Source organism: Bombus terrestris, chromosome 13 (assembly GCF_910591885.1).
Source record: "Bombus terrestris chromosome 13, iyBomTerr1.2, whole genome shotgun sequence".
In the NCBI taxonomy this organism is placed as follows: domain Eukaryota; kingdom Metazoa; phylum Arthropoda; class Insecta; order Hymenoptera; family Apidae; genus Bombus; species Bombus terrestris.
The window spans coordinates 9,341,193-9,360,269 of NC_063281.1; the positions used below are offsets into that span (position 1 = coordinate 9,341,193).

The following is a 19,077-nucleotide window of genomic DNA, read 5'->3' on the forward strand; positions in this document are numbered from 1 at the left end:
CCTTGTATATTATATGCGTTATATAAATTGTTACGAAATTTCATAAAGACTGTAGTGATACAAGATAATTATTTTAAACATATAAATATTAATAATAATTCCATTGAATAATGGTCTCATTAATATAATGAATAATTGACTCTTTAAATACTTTTGTAATCTTGTAGCTTCCATGTACATTTTCAGATTTGTTTCAAATTTTACCAGTATAACTATGATTACAGTGCTGATGAAATTTTTAAATGTTTCATAAAAACTACCTACAAGTGATCGATTATTTTTATGGGCTACATTTACAGTAATTGAGATATCCTTTAACTAGTTTTGCGAATGTTCATTTGGTTCTTACTCGTGCAAAATCAACGAACACTCGATCGAGATGAAATTCATATTTGCAATCTCCTCGAAAAATATACTCATCGGTGATGAGGATCGATTGATTTACACGGAATACACCACCGAATCCGATGGACGATAGTAATTCGACTAAAATAGCGAGGGAATTAATATCGTTGATTCGTTTTTATACCCCATGGTGTTATATATTTGCCATATTTCTTATCATCATAATAGTCGAAATGGACAGACAGTGAGAAAGAGAGATTCGACTATTTTAGAAATAAAATCGCTCGAAGGCGTTGGAAACATTTCGTAACACGCATGGAATTTGGAATTGCATCGATTCATGAAAAATTCATGCTATACCTAAATGAGATTCCTTCCTATTTGATTGTTTGATTGAATTATGAATATGAATGAAGGTCAATAACGACGAAATCGTATAGCAACGACATAGTGCAGTCTTAAATCAAAATTGCAAAAGCGGACAGCTCCTGATATAGTGCAGCCAGACAAACAGATATGTTCTACTCGTAGAAATATCGAGTAATATAATATAGTATAGACTTCAATAAATATCTCAGAATCCTCTCTGATATTTCGACGGTTCATGAAAGAAACAGATTTCTTGACGTTTTAAGAAAAGTAATAATTCTTTGATGTACTCTACTCGAGTTTAAGGAATTTTTTAACGGTAGCAGAAACGAATGGATACAAAATGTCCGAAAGAATGTAGCAGATTCAACATCCTTGAGATACTGAACCCTGAAAGGACCTTACGGTTTTTATCACTCCAAAAATGTAAGATATCTTAAATTACACGTTTCATCACTGTAAACTTTAGTTTCTCGCAGACTTTACGACCGTTTTCTATATCGTTCGCACCTACAGCACCAAGAAGTTACTCGCCTGCGCACCTTCCATCGTACAACGATCATCGTAAAATCTTCCTGAGAATAAAGCCTATTTATCACGTTTAACAGCAGTAGCCGTTCACAGCCGAAACAGTATTAGTGCAAAGTACGCTTTAATTAATTTATCGTCGCGATGAATATCGCTGGTCGGTTTAGAATCGCTCCAGGCTACTACTTCCGATTAACTTGACCCAAATGTGCAATTGGGCCAGAAGTCCAAAGTCGGCCTGTGACATCTGTAATAGATAAGTGGGCAGCTGTTATTGACTTAACGTGTGTCGTCGTCGTCGACGTGGGTGGCTTCGTGCACAATAAACGTTTGCGGGTTTCACGTCGAGAACTTAACCTTTAATGGGCTACTTAAGTGCGCGCAGCTTCGTCTCCGCACGCTGACAAGGATTATTGTTCGGCCGCGTTTGTCCGCGGGCTTTTGCAACCAGACACGGTCCTTGGATTAGCTTCTTCGTGCTCTCATAGCCGTCCCAACTTGATCAGAGTTCGCTCCGCTCAGGAATTATCTTTCACGGTTAGATCCTATGTAATCAGCTTCCTTGGAACATACCAGAGCCTTGGAACTTCCTTTATTTACCGAGGTTCTCTGCGACTCTCCTTTCGACGTTAAAGGGCTGTTTTGTAGTTGGATCGCTCAATGTGAATGCTGCTTAAGCTGGTTGCTTTCGGAAAACGAAATTTCAACGGCAGATGACGGCGCGCGTGACTGCTTGCTCGATATTCCTGGTCGCTGGGATTATTGACTCGTACTACTTGGTCCGCTGGATTTCGGATTAGATAACCGACTAGGACGTACAATTTTCAGGTCATGCATGGACAATGATCACCAATACTTCCTGACGTTTTCGAGTAAAATATAGCAGCAAAATCTATCGACATATTAATCTCCTAACGGCGAAGATTTACTATCTCTTCTTCGTTTTTAATAGCGTATGAAGTACATTTAGCGAAATACAGAAGAGCAGCATTGAAAGAATGGAACATAGTAGGCATATGTTAATAACTACGATAACTTAGTAAAAATAGCAAAAGGAGACAATGATACAATACGAAAAATGAAATGAAATTCTAAACCATTAGAAGAAGACACTAAGACGATAAAGAATCGATTTATGAATGCTGGTCACATTAAAATTGAAGAAGAGATGTTGATTTACAATTTAGAAAAAGTATCGTCTTCTTTTATCAAACTGAGCAAACCATCTGACGTGATTGTCATGGGCTTACATAAATTGGATGTTCCTGCAAACTCATATGTCACGGGTGTAAACACGTGAATGGGTTAAATCTTCGACTAATGGGTGTCGAGTTAAACTCTAGACAAGTATCAACCTACGGATTGAAGGGTTTGCAGGAATATTTATACTGCATTTACTAACACAGGTTAGTACAGACGTCACATTTGAAAATGTAAAAGTTTCTTAAAAATATTATTTGTGTTAACTTAAATAGCAAATTCGAAGAGGTACTTAGATTTAAGCTGGATTTTATGGATTCGTTTAAATTACTGGAAAGTGGGACCACTTCGACGTTTATTGCTTAAAATTTAATTATTTTAAATAAAACCTGCCGACGGTTTTTGTAATCAACGCACTCTTTCGTTTACATTCATACCACAAGTATGTTTATGCGGCTACCAGCAAGTCGAAATATTCAACGAGGAACGTTCATTCGAGTCATTTTCCGCGTTCCGCCGCGTCTAGCTGAATAACTGACGCGAATACGACGTTATAGGATTCTTGTAAAATGCAACAGCGATGAAAAGGCCGCGTTCCTCTGCTCCTGCTTTTGATTACGTTTCACTTGTCACGTTACCAAAACGATTTTTGCACCACGGCCGATGTAAATCTGACAACGAAAGAACAGAGAGAAGACTCGATCTCGTTTGCTATTCCATTGTGCTTTTCCTCAGTTATTGCGACTAAATCACTGAGATCTCATATTGTTTTCTGTTCGCTTTCAGAACACAAAGATTGCTCGTTCCTCTATTGGGAGTACAATCGAAACCGATGCAATGAAACCAAAGAAAATTGTTCTTATTTAAAACTCCGACAGAGCAATAAAATTACCAAGAATTGACAATCGGAATTCTCCGTGTTCAAGATTTCCCATATTTCTGATATTGGATTCAAGAATTCCTTATTTTGAGCCTTTTGCAGGAAATATTAACAATTGCATTAAGTATGATAAAAGTTGATGATCACAAGAAAGAAAACTTACTGGTGTTTGGCGTTACTCGGTGACTGTTATTTTAATACGAGATAATCAGATCCAGATCCGCAAACTTTTCTGAGAGATCTAACTTCGTAGCGCTCCAACACCTGTAAAGCGATTAAGACATCTATAAAAACGTATTTCGGGTGCGAAAGTCAAATAAACTGACAGGATTTATTCATTTAAAGCATAGAACTTATCATAACCATATTCGATATTGTTATATTCTTCACCTTACTAATAGATTAAATAATACAAAGGACATACAACCTATTTTTTCCAGGTTTCACAGAGTAAAGAATTTCGTTAAAAATTTTCACAAATTCGTGGACGAATTCTTCCAAACAAATGGCATCGAATTACCGTCAACAAAGTTTAAAATGAAAAACAACGAAACCATGCTGGATGGTCCGTGTTTCAGCCAGTGATTTTACATTCGATGTAACTCCTCGCGATGGTACACGAACCGCGAGACCTAAATAGCGTGAACAAAAATACGCGCTCGTGGACCAGCGTTTCACAGCCTGTGGCTTTTTTAATCCATATTTTTTGCGATGCTCCGCCGGTTTGTTACACGCCGTCGACGGTACAGTAACGACAAACATGTGGCAAAATAGGTCTCTCGATTCATCTATTCGAGCTGATGCCACCAAATTACGGTTACGCCGAAAAGTTACGCCGAAAAAGACCGTGCCAACTATTATCGCGGATTCATACACGATCGAGTAGAGCGAGTAATTGAATTATTACAGACGAATACGAGACTTTTATCTGCGATTTATCCGATAACTAGTTGTCGACTGTACCGCGCCACTAGCCATCGATTCAAATCGATAGAGTAATGAAGTGTGCATGCTCGAAAGGCGCAGTGTGGTGTTTTTAAGGCCACCGCGCACGATTTGCATGGTGCATGAACATACGTGCGCCGTTTAAATTGCCGCGAGAAATCTTTCTGGTAATAAAATCCTGCAAGAAGGTTCCAACAGACTAAATGTTAATAGAACGAAAAAACTGTCGGATAGAGATTTGCATTGTGACACTGTTGCAAATCGAAATTCCCCAGTGGATATAAAATCTAATATTTTACACGGTATATGGTAATCAAAGGCGCTCATTTCCAATTTTCCCGAGAATTTATTTTCTATGGATAATAATAAGTTTAGAGGGATGAATTTTATTGAAGGAACTCGTCGAAACGTATTATTCGTTCACGTTTCGAAACGTTGATACTCCCAGGAGAAATTATCCTACAATATAGATATTAGGACGCTGCAAGAGGATATTGGGGCTATGCAAATATGCAAGAAAACAGGAAACTAATATGATCAGAATGCAAACAGATAGTCAAGATGTTTGCGTGGTTGCCGTATGCATATTCTGTGTGTTGCTGTTCGATCACGCTGGAATGTTTCGTAGTATCAACGACTCGATCAACAAGCCAGCCAAACCCACCGTTCTTACGCGATCGATTAAAGAAACTAAAAAGTCTTGTTGCTATTCACAGTAGGATATTTTCGTGCAACTCCATCTCCGTATTTCGAAGAATTTCAATTCAAGATGATGTAATAAGAATAGAGAGAAAATACACGAATACTATTCGGAATCTTTCACGAAGGAAATATTCTCCAAATTCTTATTATGTCTATACATCGTCGGAAAAATAGAGACATCTTACAGCAAATAAGTTGAACCATCTTTTGCAAATCACTGTTAAACGCTTTGACATGACGTAAGAGGATTTACTAAGAGATTCAAAGTATACTTTTACAAAGAAGATCTCCAAACTTTCCTTTATATGCCATCAGGAAAACTGGAAACGTTGAAATAAACTAGATTAGATACAGGCAATTAATTAAACCACTTTTCCCGAACTCTCATTCGTTGCTAAATTATGCTTCAAGATAGCATAAGATGCTTCTCTAACGAGCTCAAAAGTTTAAATCCTAAAAATGCATCTATAACGAGAACCTTAAAATGCTTCTCTGTATATCATAAAATAAGACTGGAGTCATCTTACGCCAAATGAATTAAGCTACTTCTAAAATCTAATTTTATAAAAGGAAACCTTCGATTTCTTTTTTTTTCCGAGTAGATCATAAAAAAAAGATAAAATAAAATAGAGTGATCTACGGCGAAAAAATGAAACTACTTTTGCAAAGGTGGATCGCTGCTAAACGCTTCGACATACGTGCGGACGACGTAAGAGTGTTCGCTAACAAAATCTGAAGTGCGCCTTTCAGAAATTCAGCTTGAAATAGCCGATCAATTTCGTTGGTAACTAGGCGCCGCGTTCCGTGGCGTCGTCCGAAGAGCATGAAAAACGCTGCTTACTTGGCAGGCCACGTTAGCCAACCCTTTCATCGGAGCCTCGTGTTCAACTTCGTGCTTCACCTCGGCAACTCGAGATGCCCGAACTCGCGACGTGCCAACTTTCCACTTGAAAGTCATCCCTTCGACTACACGACCTACTGTTCCACTCTTCCTCAAAACTAAACGAGGCAAAAGATGCAGTCGCCGCGTCGAATTCCTCTTCTTTGGAATGGGTCGCGAATTTTCACGCGGCTAGCTCGATACTCGCTAGTTTTAAGATAGCGAGACAGGAAGTAAAGTGGCGTGTATAGCTAAGAATGTATTAAAGATCGAGTGGTTACAACGTTCGATAAGTACAACGCAAGACCATGCGATATTAATAGAGGGGCAATCTTGATGTTCGTTCTATTAATATGCAATGCGAGAATTTGCATAATTTTCTTAAAATATTTAATTAATAAGCAAACAGGCAAGTGACGTTTCAGATACTGCTCAAGAAGAAAACACGTGCTATGAAATAAAAAGAGAATATCGATGTATCATTCTTCACGTATACAGGGTGTTTCATAATATGTGACTTAACACGACACTTAATGAGTGAACGGGGAACACAAGGACAGTGAGAAAGTTCATACAAACGCGTGTACCATTTGGCTTTGTTTCGTCGCATCAAGTCATAATCGTCCACTTGCTCGCGATCATTCTTTCAGATCTACGGTGAATAACAGAGACAGAGTGTCACCATTTCGAACACCTTCTATGCAACTAAGGAATTATTGAGTTATTGCGAATTATTGAAACAAAAAGCGCCTATAACTTTGAAACACAGAAGTACATTGAACTATTTCGAATAGGAAAAACTGTATTGGCTTTGCGGCTAAGTAAATTCTACGAAATGCCAAGAGCCTCGAAACCGCATCCTCGTTCTCCTTTCGTCAAAGGTAAAGAGAAAATCTTGTTCCTGGTAAGTGGTTAAGCGTTGACCAATTATGATGTTTGATTTTGAAGAATTATATTTAAAAATAACTACTGAAAATAACTATTACCTAATAACTATCATTTGCCTTAATAAAATGAAGGAATGGAATACATCAAACGAACGATTCCATTGACCAGGAACTTCTGAGTCTCGCGTCGAGTTCATTAAAGAAAGTGGTTAATCGGAATTTATGGTCTCTCGCCGGTATGTCGGTCGTATAATTTATGCGGTTGGCAAACATTCTGTGCTCGAAATTGCTTAATGAGGCTGCGATTAATCAAACGTCCGCGATGCTGCAAGATGATCCAGTGCCTTTCCAAATTCCACTGGAAATTCACTCGCAAGTGGAAATCCTTCGGTGAAACTTATTATTACGAATGGATTAGTTGTGTAGCAAATACATAAATTCTTGACTAGATTAATGATTTAGTCGTAATAGAAATAAGTCGTTCGTTTCTCGAGAATCGAATATTTATCGTATACTTATGTATCTCGATTAAAACATTAATAAAAGCTATGGTTGGCCAGTTTGACTTCCGGCTTGTTCAAATGTTATAATCGCTCGACATTTATCATAATTTGTCATTTAATATAACAAACTATTGTCGCTCGTTGTCTATAAATTTTCCATAATTTCTGTATGCAATTAATTCTCGCGACAACAAATAATACAGGAGATGTATGCGAGACTGAAAGGACAAGTTTATTGATTTAGACAATACAATTTCGTCCTATTTCCATCCTGTCCTCGTTGTTAATGTCTACTGAACAGAGAATTATGGTCAATTAACGCGGAGACTGGCCAAACTTAAATTTTTCCAAACTGCCTCGCCAGTAGTATAATACTCTCGGGTGGAATAAGCTCAGGAAATCCGAAATTACCCCGCAAAGTGGAACGAGCCTTTCTAACGCGCTCATTAATATACAGACCCGTACGTGCGAGTTATGCCATATAACTTCGATATTTATGTCGCTCCTCTATCCGAAAATGCATCCAACAGCCGTGTTTAACAGTCACGCCACGTAACTTTTTCGTTTCCCCGTGTTTCCTGCCTCTCACTTACACGTTCTTTTTTCTCTCTGCGTTGTTTCGTGCAAGGTCTACTTAAACTTCATTGCGTGTGCATAATGTTACGTTGTTAAAAAAAACCCTTTCGTGCCTTGTCGAGATCTAACAGGCAAAAAGCTGGTCATTTTTCTGAACGTCCAGGTGTATAACAGACTAAACGTCTCGAATATTTCATGCTTCTAACCGTGGCGTTTAAATCGTAAGAAGTTGCCCAGTGTCTGATCATTAAACATGTTTCTACTGTCGGCGTATATAATGAAATTTAGTTTATTTTGATTTGCGAACGGATTTGATTCCAATAATAAGGGCAAGTTGGTTTCAATTTTTCTTCAAATTCTCTCGCGGTAAATTGCAGAGTATATCGCGCACGGAGAAACTCGCGGCGTTGCGCTTGAAGAAATCGATAGCCGAGCTTGCATAATTGAGCGGGTTTCGCGAAGTCAACATGGCGCCCCTATGCAAACTCGATGATTGATTGATGCCTTGTAGATTTCACTTCGCTTCTTCCAGATTTCCATTGCATTCTTGAACATTTTCAACAATTAATCTGCAAATGTATTCTCTTCACAAACGATCGGACTCTCGAAATACTCTTGTTCAGTATCTTCTAAATAATTTAGATAGCATTCCGGTTCCTTAAGCGGCATAATCCTCGAAATCCCTGAATCCTGAAATTTCAAGCCTTAGGAAGATTCACGGAAAATTGAAAAAAAATCTTCGCTGGCCAGTTTCCAGTCGATCAATTTTCCAGAATACGTAGCTGCCAAGTGCCATCGCATTCTTAACTTTCTTCCAATATAACAAAAACGCCTGGCGCGTCGAACAGTTCCAAGAAATCGAACGTATCAAAACGATAAGGCACTTTCGCCAGAGGATACTTCAACTGGTGCTCCGCCAATCGTCCAGTTTCCTCCATCTGCCTCTCGAATGGATTTTTTTCTTGAAGAGATCCATATTCCTACAACAGTCGCGAAAATGTCGCTCAAAAATGTATATACCGTTCCCTCGAAAGCACTTTAGAATTTGTTCGATTTGTCGGTCCCAGACAGAAAGCCTCATCCATCAAAAAAATTATTTTCATCCACCTTCCTATTTATCGTTTATTATAAGCAGGCTGTTTATGCTGTAGACTAGTTTCTTTCTAGATATATGTTTGCAAGAAATGTCTTATGGTTTGTATATACATCTGGAAATTTATAATTATTTATTCGCAATCATGACAACACGTGCAATATTTCTGATCGATATTGAAATACTTTCGTGAGCCAGCGTAGCTTCGCACATTCCTCCATATCCTCGTCTACGATCGTTACAAAACTCTGTTCTATTTCGCGGTTCGTTTTATCAGCATTAAAGAGTTATCGTGCTGCTATTGGTTTATCAAAATTAGTTATGTATATAAACAAGCTGAAGCGGAGGGTGAAAAATTCTGGATATCTTGTCAGGATAAACAAACGTAATAATTCGACTTCAATAGAATGTAGATATGTATAGCGGAACATAGAGCCTATCGGACAAGCCGTATGAAATTCCATAGCTGGCTACCTGTTGCTCTGAGAAATTTCCAACTAAAGTATGTCGGTATGCGGCCTCGCCATCCTAATTAACCTATTTTCTAGTCTTTAAACGGGACAACGGGAAACAGACACGCGGCAAAGAATTCGTGGATAAAGTTTGTTCAGCAAACGTTGTCTGACAACAGACAACCATAAGAATATTGCCGGTATTACGACGAGCAACACGGACTGCGAAATCGCAAATGTTATGAAACATACAACCGAGGAAAATGGAAAAATTCCTGCGCAGCTGAATCCATTGTCTTAATATTCAGTCCCTCGAATATGATTTTCATGAAGAATATGGTTCCCCCGGAAGCTTTCGCGGTTTCATTCCGCCAGACGTGCCTAGAGGGACGCGAGAATTTTATGCAAGATCCTTCGAAAGCTACGATTCAACCGCTGTGCTGAAATTTGTCGAGGGGATTTCCCATTTTTTCATGAGAACTCGTGACGAACGAGCAAACAGAAGCGAAAGGTTCTCGTAACGAGAAGTTCTCGAGGAATTAACGGCGCAATTTTTGGAACAAAGGAAGGGAGAGTAACGCAAATTCTACGGGCGTTGAAATTTTGGCAAACGAGTCGCGAATCTTTTCAAAATTTTAACTTCTGATTGGAACAGTTGTGAGATGTTAATTCCTCTATGAATTAACGTAGATAATTTCATAAAATTTGATGGCAGTAACAGAATCGATGATTGACAGTTTACGTTAACCCAGAAAAGAAAGTTATGATCTTTATCGATAGCGATGTGAACAGGATGGAAGAGTTGTCATTTATGTATATCGAACGTCAAAACGATCCACACAGACAGAGGTCCCTTTATGACATCGTGTTACTTTTTATGTCAAATATCGGTCGTATATTTTTTTTACGACTGCCTCATCTTGAAATTCTCATCGAACATCTACAGGCTTCTCTGTCAAGCGACTTTTACGCGTTTCGCTTTATAATTCCTTACGACTTACGGTATTTTCAAATTGTCGTTCCGGTCGGTCCCTCGATTTCGTTATTTACCATCGTTAAGTCAGTTTTGCGTTGTCTTAATATTTTAACAGCTAACTAATACAATATGTATCACCCTCCTTATGCCAAAATTAATTATTGAAAAACACGAATGTTACAACATATACAGTATAAGAATATAATGATTATATTCTAAACCTGATTGATTACCTTCAGGATTATTCAATAACTTAACGTTCGATTACAAATTTATATAATTCATAATTTATGATCTATCGAATCGCATAATCGTGACACTGGCACAAGAGGGACGATATTATATTATTATATATGAAATGTATACGAGTGACAGTCAACGTAGGATTGCAAAAGATTACGAAAAGTTTAATTCGTCCAAACAATAGCCAACACGACACATTTTACTTGGCGAGTTGGTAAAAAGAAACTCGCCACCTGTTGTGTCATAATTATTCCAACACCTTTGAGAATCGCGGCTTTAAATAACTTACGTGGCGTGATAGATAACATCGTTAGCCATGGCTCTCCTGAAATCAGTTCAACTTGTTGCGTGCTCGGCGTGCCCGCTTCTTTCGCGACTTCTCGCGCCACGGAATATAAAAGCAATTTTTCAAAACGAGTTACGAGACCAGCGCCAGAATATCTAACATTAGATACCGTGATATTTATGCGTCGAGACTTTAGTTTCCCAAGTAAATTTCAACTTTTACTAGTAAGAGAGGAGAGAGCCTCGTGAGTTTGAGTCTAGCAGAGACCGCCAAGTCTCGCGAAATATCGATCACGTGGCACAGCCAATCAGCTTTGCTTATCTTCCCCTTTTCCTTCCTTCGCGAACTACTTGTTATTACGGTTATACATATGCACACTGTCATAAGTTTCTAAGTATGTGGATACTTCGGTACTTGCATTCATAATAAATAAATGATAACAATCAAATGCCAATACGAAATATCAAGTACCAAAATATAGTAATCAATAGCAAATTAATGATTAGAAGAAATACTATCTCACTGTAAAATCAACGGACAGAGGAATAATTGAAAAATTGAATATGGTTGTATCTCGTATTGTCAAAATTCTTTCTTTTAATTGAATTTTAGAGATACATATTTGACATCATATCAAGTACAATGTACTGTTACTTTATATGAAAATCTCATTGCTTCAAATAGAAAAAAAATGATTGCTTCGTTGCGTGTCAACTTTTAAAAATAAATTTCATTCTGTCACAATGTTTTGTGAAAAAATAACGGATACAGTCAAACTCAGTCTATCTACAATTTCGTAACTAAATTACATTCTGTCAGGTACAAACAACCACCCATATACTTTTTAGTAACAGCAGCGTACGTGTTGCAATATCACGATCAAACAGTCAGTCCGATTATCGTGGAACGTAAATGAAAAATTTCATATCCGTCGAAGATGCGGGTCAAAGAGATTGCGTAATTTTTCTCCGGGCGTTTCTCCTACCAATCATAAACAGTTTTAAGCGAATTTTTGCCACTGCAACGCGAAAACACGGACCTCGAACGATTTTAATATAGCGTTGCCGAGCAGCAACGTAGTCTCCGGTGATACGAGACAACCTTTGTCGTCCGTTGAAATGAAAAATTTCCTAAGGATAAAAAGGAAGGAATTCGCCACTCTACGCCATTCGAATTCTCTCCAAAATTAAACGTTAAGTTAATTGCGGTTCATTTGTTTCCCGGCCAAAGCAATTCTTAAGACACGCTGCACTTTGCCTTGCCGCAATCCAATCTTAATCCATTATTTAATTCAGACGCAGATTATCTAGCGTGAAATTAAAGTAATCTTCGTTTAATGTCCACAATTTGCCTAAGTTAAATTAGGATATTTTTTTTCAAATAATCTTCGCGTTATCTTTGACTCGAAATAAAAATTTGTTTCATACGTTGCAATTATGATTTGAATTATTTCTAATCGTGAATTACTCTTTAGATACTATCACGATTTACTAAAATCATTTCGTTAAATCGTTTAGATTACCATCTCTAAGTTTTGTACAGCACACGTAATATATGCAGAAAATTATAAAATTTTTTTAACAAACATATCTAAAGAGATACAGAGGTGAAAAAGTAATAAGAAGAAGAATAGGATTAAATGGACGTGATATTCAGTGCGAGAACAGTCTCAGACTTAATCTGCATCTTTAACGGTGCTTCAACTTTACCCCTTCTTTAGATATCGCCCTTTCGATATCGTAAAAGCACAGGTTTACGATAAAGTAATCACGGACAAGGAAGTTGAAAAATTTTCCTAGCATATAGAAGGGAAATATTTTTATAAACCTGTCGATTTTCCCTTCGGTTCGACTACGTTTGTCCAATTTCCTCGTTCCATGGACGATTCCCTCGCGACCCACGCCTAAAAGACGCAAAACATCGGCTATCGATATCACTGAAATGTTCCCTTCGAAACGAGAGATCAATATCCAGCATCAGCACCGAAGTCCACTTCCATCCTCGTCTAATAACAGCAAAAACTTCGCAATACCGAAAACGGAATCGGACCTGAATTGGCAGAAACTTTCTCAGGAGCAAACCGTTTCGTCATACGTCAACGTCTGGATCAGATTAGAGCGACGTGAGTTCGGTGAAAAAGCGTAAATTACAATTTGATTAAAAATATGATTCGTTTCGGTGACGAGAAAGTGTAAAGGAAAGAACGAATTGCTTGATAAAATTTTACGAACGTTTGTTCCTATTAGTATCGTGAATTTTTTATGAAATTTGAAATAGTTCTATATTTTTATTTTATTTTACGAAATAGCTACCCATCAATTTCCCTCGCTACTTATTATTTTTCATTCACGCAACAGGGGATTCGTTTGCAGATAAATGGATTCAATCGACAAGATTACAGTTAATCGAGTATTAACTGTGTATAAAATATCGCTTTAATAGAGTTCAGATAAATGTAGTTCCACGATGGGATAAGATATAAAAAAGATATTTTAATAATTTGATGGGATATAAAGCAGCAGTTGAGATGCAACGAGTAAATTTTTTCATACGTCATGATAAAATAGTCTTCTGTGAACTCGTCTTGTCTTGAGCGAAGTTTTGTAAAAATGAGTATGCTGCTTTTAAAAATTCATAAATTATTGACAATGTCAACGAAAATAGAGAGCAAAGGGCCCAGAGAAGTGGATTAGCAACCTGTTGGCTTAGAGTTCGATTCCACTTGGGGCTGCGAAATTATTCACCCCATCTAAAATTAATTCTTCGACTGGTACTCCGTGGGGATAATCTGTCGCCGAAAAAGTATTCTCGGGCGTTTTCGAAGCGTGGAAAATCGTATTTCCATTCGAACTCACTTCGGCATGAACGCAAATCGCAAAGTTTTGGGAATTTTCCAACGTCCTCCTTCTCAACTATGTAGACACAAGATAAGAGGACGAAGGGAAGGGGAACAGTTAAAAATGAAAAATTCGATTTCGAAACTTTCAAAGGATTAAAACAATCACACAAGTCTTAAACCCATTTCACTCGAACGGTAAGTGAGTTCCAAGTCAGAACACCATTAGAGAGATAGAAGAAAGCAAGAAAGTAGCGGAACCGATTAAAAGAGAAAGATTCGATTTATTATTAACTTATTATTAATTTAAAATTCCTTGAAAGAGCAAAATACTACACTGTCTTCCATAATACTCGCCTTCTTGGAAATTCTACTCTCTTTGAACCTGAATCCCATTGAACTAGCTATATAATATAATTATCTTAAGCGCTTATATATAATTGCTAAACAATTTCGTAATTCTATTGACTTCTAAATCTTTAGTTTCGTTCAAATTATCAGCCTGCAACGCCGTTCGTAATCATTAATCGCCATTCGTATATTCCATCCTATTATTTTCCCGTTCTCTTCTTTCCATTTTTATCGATACCACTCGTTATCTAGTATTGTCATTTTTTATTCAAACTCTGCTTTTTCGAGGTGCTTTCAAAGTACTCTGAAGCATTTCAGAGTAACCACGTATACGAAAAGAAGGTTTTGTTTCAGATAAATTACAAATAGATATTATTATTATTATTATTATTATGCTGTAGGGAATTCCAATCTTCATGAATTTTTTAAAAAGACAGGACACTAGACAAATAGTTTGATGTGCTATTTAGTAAAACTACTGAAACATAAGTAAACAGAATAGAACAAATCAAAGCAGGAGGTTCGACCTTAAGTCCTTCAAAGCAGAAGAAAAAAATTCGCAACACGTGTCTTCGACCCTGGATGAATTGCGAGCTTGCTTAGACGGTTTTTTCAGAGAAGTGGAAAGGGGATAAGATGACATTGCAAATATCCTCCTATCTGAGAAGCAAAAACAAAGATAATTGGAGGTGGGAAATTCGACCAAAGTCTTTCTCGGTGGGTAAAAACGTACACATTTACCTGAACGAATTCGTAGCAAAAAAAGAAACAATTGAGGCAAAGGTAGAAGAAAAGACGAGCCACGCGTAAGTTGGCCCGATGACGCGCAAGATAATGGCCTGTATCTGTGCGCGAATAGGTTCGCAGCAAAAAGGATCCTTTGAGCGGCTCCGACTTTCCATCGTATTCATCCCTGCGGATGGCAACGGACGTATAGAAGAAAGAGATCACGAATAGAGGGAAGTAAAGGGAAAATAAAAAGTGTGCTCGCGCGTGAACAAGGGCCGTAAGGGTACGGACGTGTGAGCTTTAGAGGCAAAGTAAAATCCACATACGAGATCCCGTCTTTCTACGATTTCTGAAATGTAAGTCTCGCGTGGAAATCGAAGAATCTACGAAACTCTCCGGGGACCTAACTGAATTCGGGTAGCGAAGTCGTTTTGGAATTCGAAAAGGACAACTCGAAATTGTACGAGTACGTGGAATCGTTGTCCCAAGAGGGCAGAGCTAACGATATTTTTTTGCAGTTATCACGGAGGAAACGAGCGCACGTTGTTAACGGCCGTGGTTGTAATATCGCGTTTTTAGCATTGGTGAAATTTGCAGTGAAAAAATTGCTGAAAAAATGCACTATGCAGATGTACGAAGATTTTTGTAATGCAATTAAATTGAAATAAAAAATTATTCCTACTGGCATTCGAACGAATTTTAATAAACGATAAAAACGCATAGTAACGGATTATATGTAACGAATAATAATGTATAACGATGAGTAATATTTTCGGCAAATATTTGTTCTAAATAGATCGAATAATGCACAACTCTGGTTAAGAGTGCAAATGGCCTAGTTATTTTTCCGAGTGACCAAACCCACGAATGTGTGATTCAGCAGCTACAAAATAATTTTTAGTACTCGACTACTAACATCTAAGGGAGAAGATTAAGCGTTCGCTTGGACAGCAACATTTTTCAAAAATAATAATCGGACGTAACAAGAAATGGAAAAATAGATGGATTAAGACGGTGTAGGAGACAAAGTAAAAACAAGAATTCGAGCCCGCTGGTCTGTGTTGGATACTGTGTCGTATCCATTATTCTCAGACGTATGAACGAAAAGCAGAACCTAGTAATCCAGCAAGTACGTTCACTGCTTATCGCTGACTTTCACGACGTGGCTCTCCGTCAGAGGCCTGTACCTTAACTCCGATACGGGCCAGATAAGTGGCAAAAATCCGAGGAAGAGAAAACGGGTTGGAAGGAAATACAAAAAGGAAAGATAGCGACGTATTTCGAAAGCGGAAGACGTAAATGTTTCCTGATGGGGATTTGGCAGAATGATTCATAATGTCAGTTTCGAGCTTCACGAGATTTCTCAACCACAATTTCCGTGGCATTTTCTATTCTCGTATTGTTCGTTTATAAAATAGCACAATCGAATGTTGCAATTATTACGCACACGATCGTTCTATCTGAGGTAAATTTGAAAAAATTTGCGAAACAAAAGAGAATAATACGTTAATATCATAACTAATATTACTAACTCGATATCTCGATACGTTTTGGCAAACCACTGTTCGCAAAGGATCTGATAACGTCTGCTTCCTATCGTAATAATATTTGGTACGAGGTTCAGACAAATTTCTATGTATAATCAGTACAGAGTTGAAATTATATTTTATCTGTTCGAAACGTAAAGGTAAATCGCGTATGGTCCAGTTACTATCTGAGTCACGTCGCCGATAGCAGGAAATAACCAGAGGCGGTTAATTCTCGATCGATTATTAATTAAATTACATTGGTTTTTACCGTAGAAACGCCAGACAGAAACGGGAGCACGCAGCTAAACGTACATTGGCGTACCTGGCATAAACAAACGGAACGATCGCGATTTAAATAGGAACAACGTGATTATCCCAAAAGGCACGAACATCAAAGCCGAGTTACAGAAACTCCTATTGTTTCATTCTGCATGCCAATGAACCAACTCTTTCCATCTGTACGCAAAGCGAACTCCGTGCTATTTGTAATCCAACTGCGCCTTTCATTCGCCTCATTATTTATCGATCTCCGAATGGAAAATACCGCGTGCTCTACAAAGAGAAAAAGAGAGAAAGGGGAAGAGAGTGTGTGTGTGAGAGAGTGAGAGAGAGACCGGCCGCTTTTCTAAAGCAACAATCACCAATAACAATTACGAAATTGTTGAAATTCCGTTTCAGTCTCTCTTCAGCATCCAGACTGCGACGCATATCTAATTGAAACGAGCTTTAATCTATTCCAATCTTCTTCCGCATCCCCGAATATTCTTTTAATTAAAGTCCGGCGAGCATTGCCGAGGAAAATTGGAATAATAATAGTTTCCAGTGCGTCGAGGGGAAGAGAACGCGAAATCGGGCCGTGGAATTGCTAGTTTCACGTCACGTCGAAGAAACAGAGATAGCGAGCACCGTGTTCTGCCGCACCAGGTTTCCGCTATCAGTGGACGAGTGCCAATAAAACGCGCAGATAGCGAAGCCTAGTTTAACCAGCTGCTGACGCGTCATCGCGAAATATGAACAAACTCGTGTACACTCGTTAGACACGCTTTAAACGACGATAATATTTAAATATCGGTTTACCAAAGGGGTGGAAACGCGTAGAAAACTGCATACCAGCATGAAACCACTTTTGATGAATATATTATATGTGGTGTACGAAGCATTTTGAAATTTCTCTATAGTCGAAAAATATATGTAGACGTTAAAGGATATTTAATGCGAGTATAAATTTTGCAGGGAGATTACAAAAGTATCTAAACTTCATGCTGTATATTAATTTTTTACAAAATATATCTTTGCAGCAAATGTCTCATAACTCCTATATATATATATTTTCAGATTGATTTCAAATTTGATGAACATAATTAGAATAATCTAGACCCATTAGAGTGGTGAAAGAATTTCACAATATTTTAACGCGAGTAATACGGACGTAAAAATTTTCTATGGTAACTAGAAATCATTTATAAATAAATTATAGAAAAAATCTGTCTTATGTGAAAAGATCGTATTTGCAGCTTTTGTTTGAATCGAAGCATTGCTGCCAGGCAGTAGAAAAATAATTCATCTACGCGTATATCACGTAAGAAAATTCTATCCATCATTGAAACTGCAAATACAATAATAAATGACGTGTATGAAATCGATGCTTGGTTAAATAATAAAAATCATCTTTCCTAAAACCGCCTTTTGACCAGATACACCTATTTGAATTAACACGACAGTATATATTTCATAAAGATGAGAAAGATATAAAATACTCAGTTTTATACAACTTTCCCATACATAGCACGGGTATTAAAGAATCGACGTAAATTCTGGATTATTCCGTCGATTCTGCCAATAAACTAATATCCCTTCGGGTCTCGCGTGCACGCGTATTCTCCACCATTTTAGCCCAAATTTTATACGTCAATCCGTTCCACTCGTCGAGTTTGTCGGATATTTAAACGAACAAATAAAACATCTATGTTGCACGATTGCGTCACGGCCGAAACTTTTAATTCGAATATCGAGGCTGATCGCTTTTATTCCCCTGCGAGTACCGGCGCCAAAATTGAACGAAGAATAATGGCTTCTGAATAAAGGCGAAAATAACGGAGCAACGATAAACGGTAGCGACGAAGACTCGAGGAACGGAAAACGTTGAAATATGTAGCGAGAGAACTTTATGTTGATGAAATTTAATTACGCTTGGCAAGTTTTAGCGGAACATGGATGCAAATATTACACATATACGACTAAAAGTGCTCTTAAGAAACTGCAATCCGACGCGCAATAACGTATTCCTTCAGATTGTCTAATTCGTTTGCAGCGACGATGAATATTAACGTCTAGCAAGAAATGAAATTACCAAGCTTTAGTAAGTTTCACGGAACAGACAACCGTCGTACTATCTGATATTAGCAAGTCGAGTTCTTTGAAAGCGTGTTCCGTTTAATTTCGAACAATTTCTACATAGAACAAGTTTTTCCTCGACAGCGTTTAAATTTCTGACCACATGCGAATTGCTTGCGATCGCGTGACGAAGATGGAACGAGCGATCGTGATTAAATTCGCGATTATCCATTCAAATGACAAACTTCCAACTTTGGCTTCTAATTTGAATGAAGTTTGATCTTAAACTGTTTATCCAATCGCGTAACTTCCTCTCGGTTCTGCCCGAAAATCCAACTTCGATTTTCCGTCGTTTTTATCCTATCGACTACGTCGATTTGCAATTAACGTGATATAGCGTAAACGATATAATGCAAATAAATAGCTATATACA

General features: G+C 37.8%; 1 protein-coding gene across 5 annotated transcripts in view; it reads right to left on the bottom strand.

Moving 5' to 3' along the window:
* The window catches only part of LOC100647940 (5-hydroxytryptamine receptor), a 168,931-nt gene that overhangs the window by 94,405 nt on the left and 55,449 nt on the right, over nucleotides 1-19,077 (bottom strand). For 4 of the 5 annotated variants that reach the window (XM_048411475.1, XM_003400253.4, XM_048411474.1 and 1 more), the window contains one exon: nucleotides 3,486-3,586. The exons of the other annotated variant lie outside the window; for it this stretch is intronic. The gene's annotated coding sequence lies outside the window, so the exon portion shown is untranslated. The remainder of the gene's footprint in view (nucleotides 1-3,485; nucleotides 3,587-19,077) is intronic. 5 annotated transcript variants of the gene reach the window in all.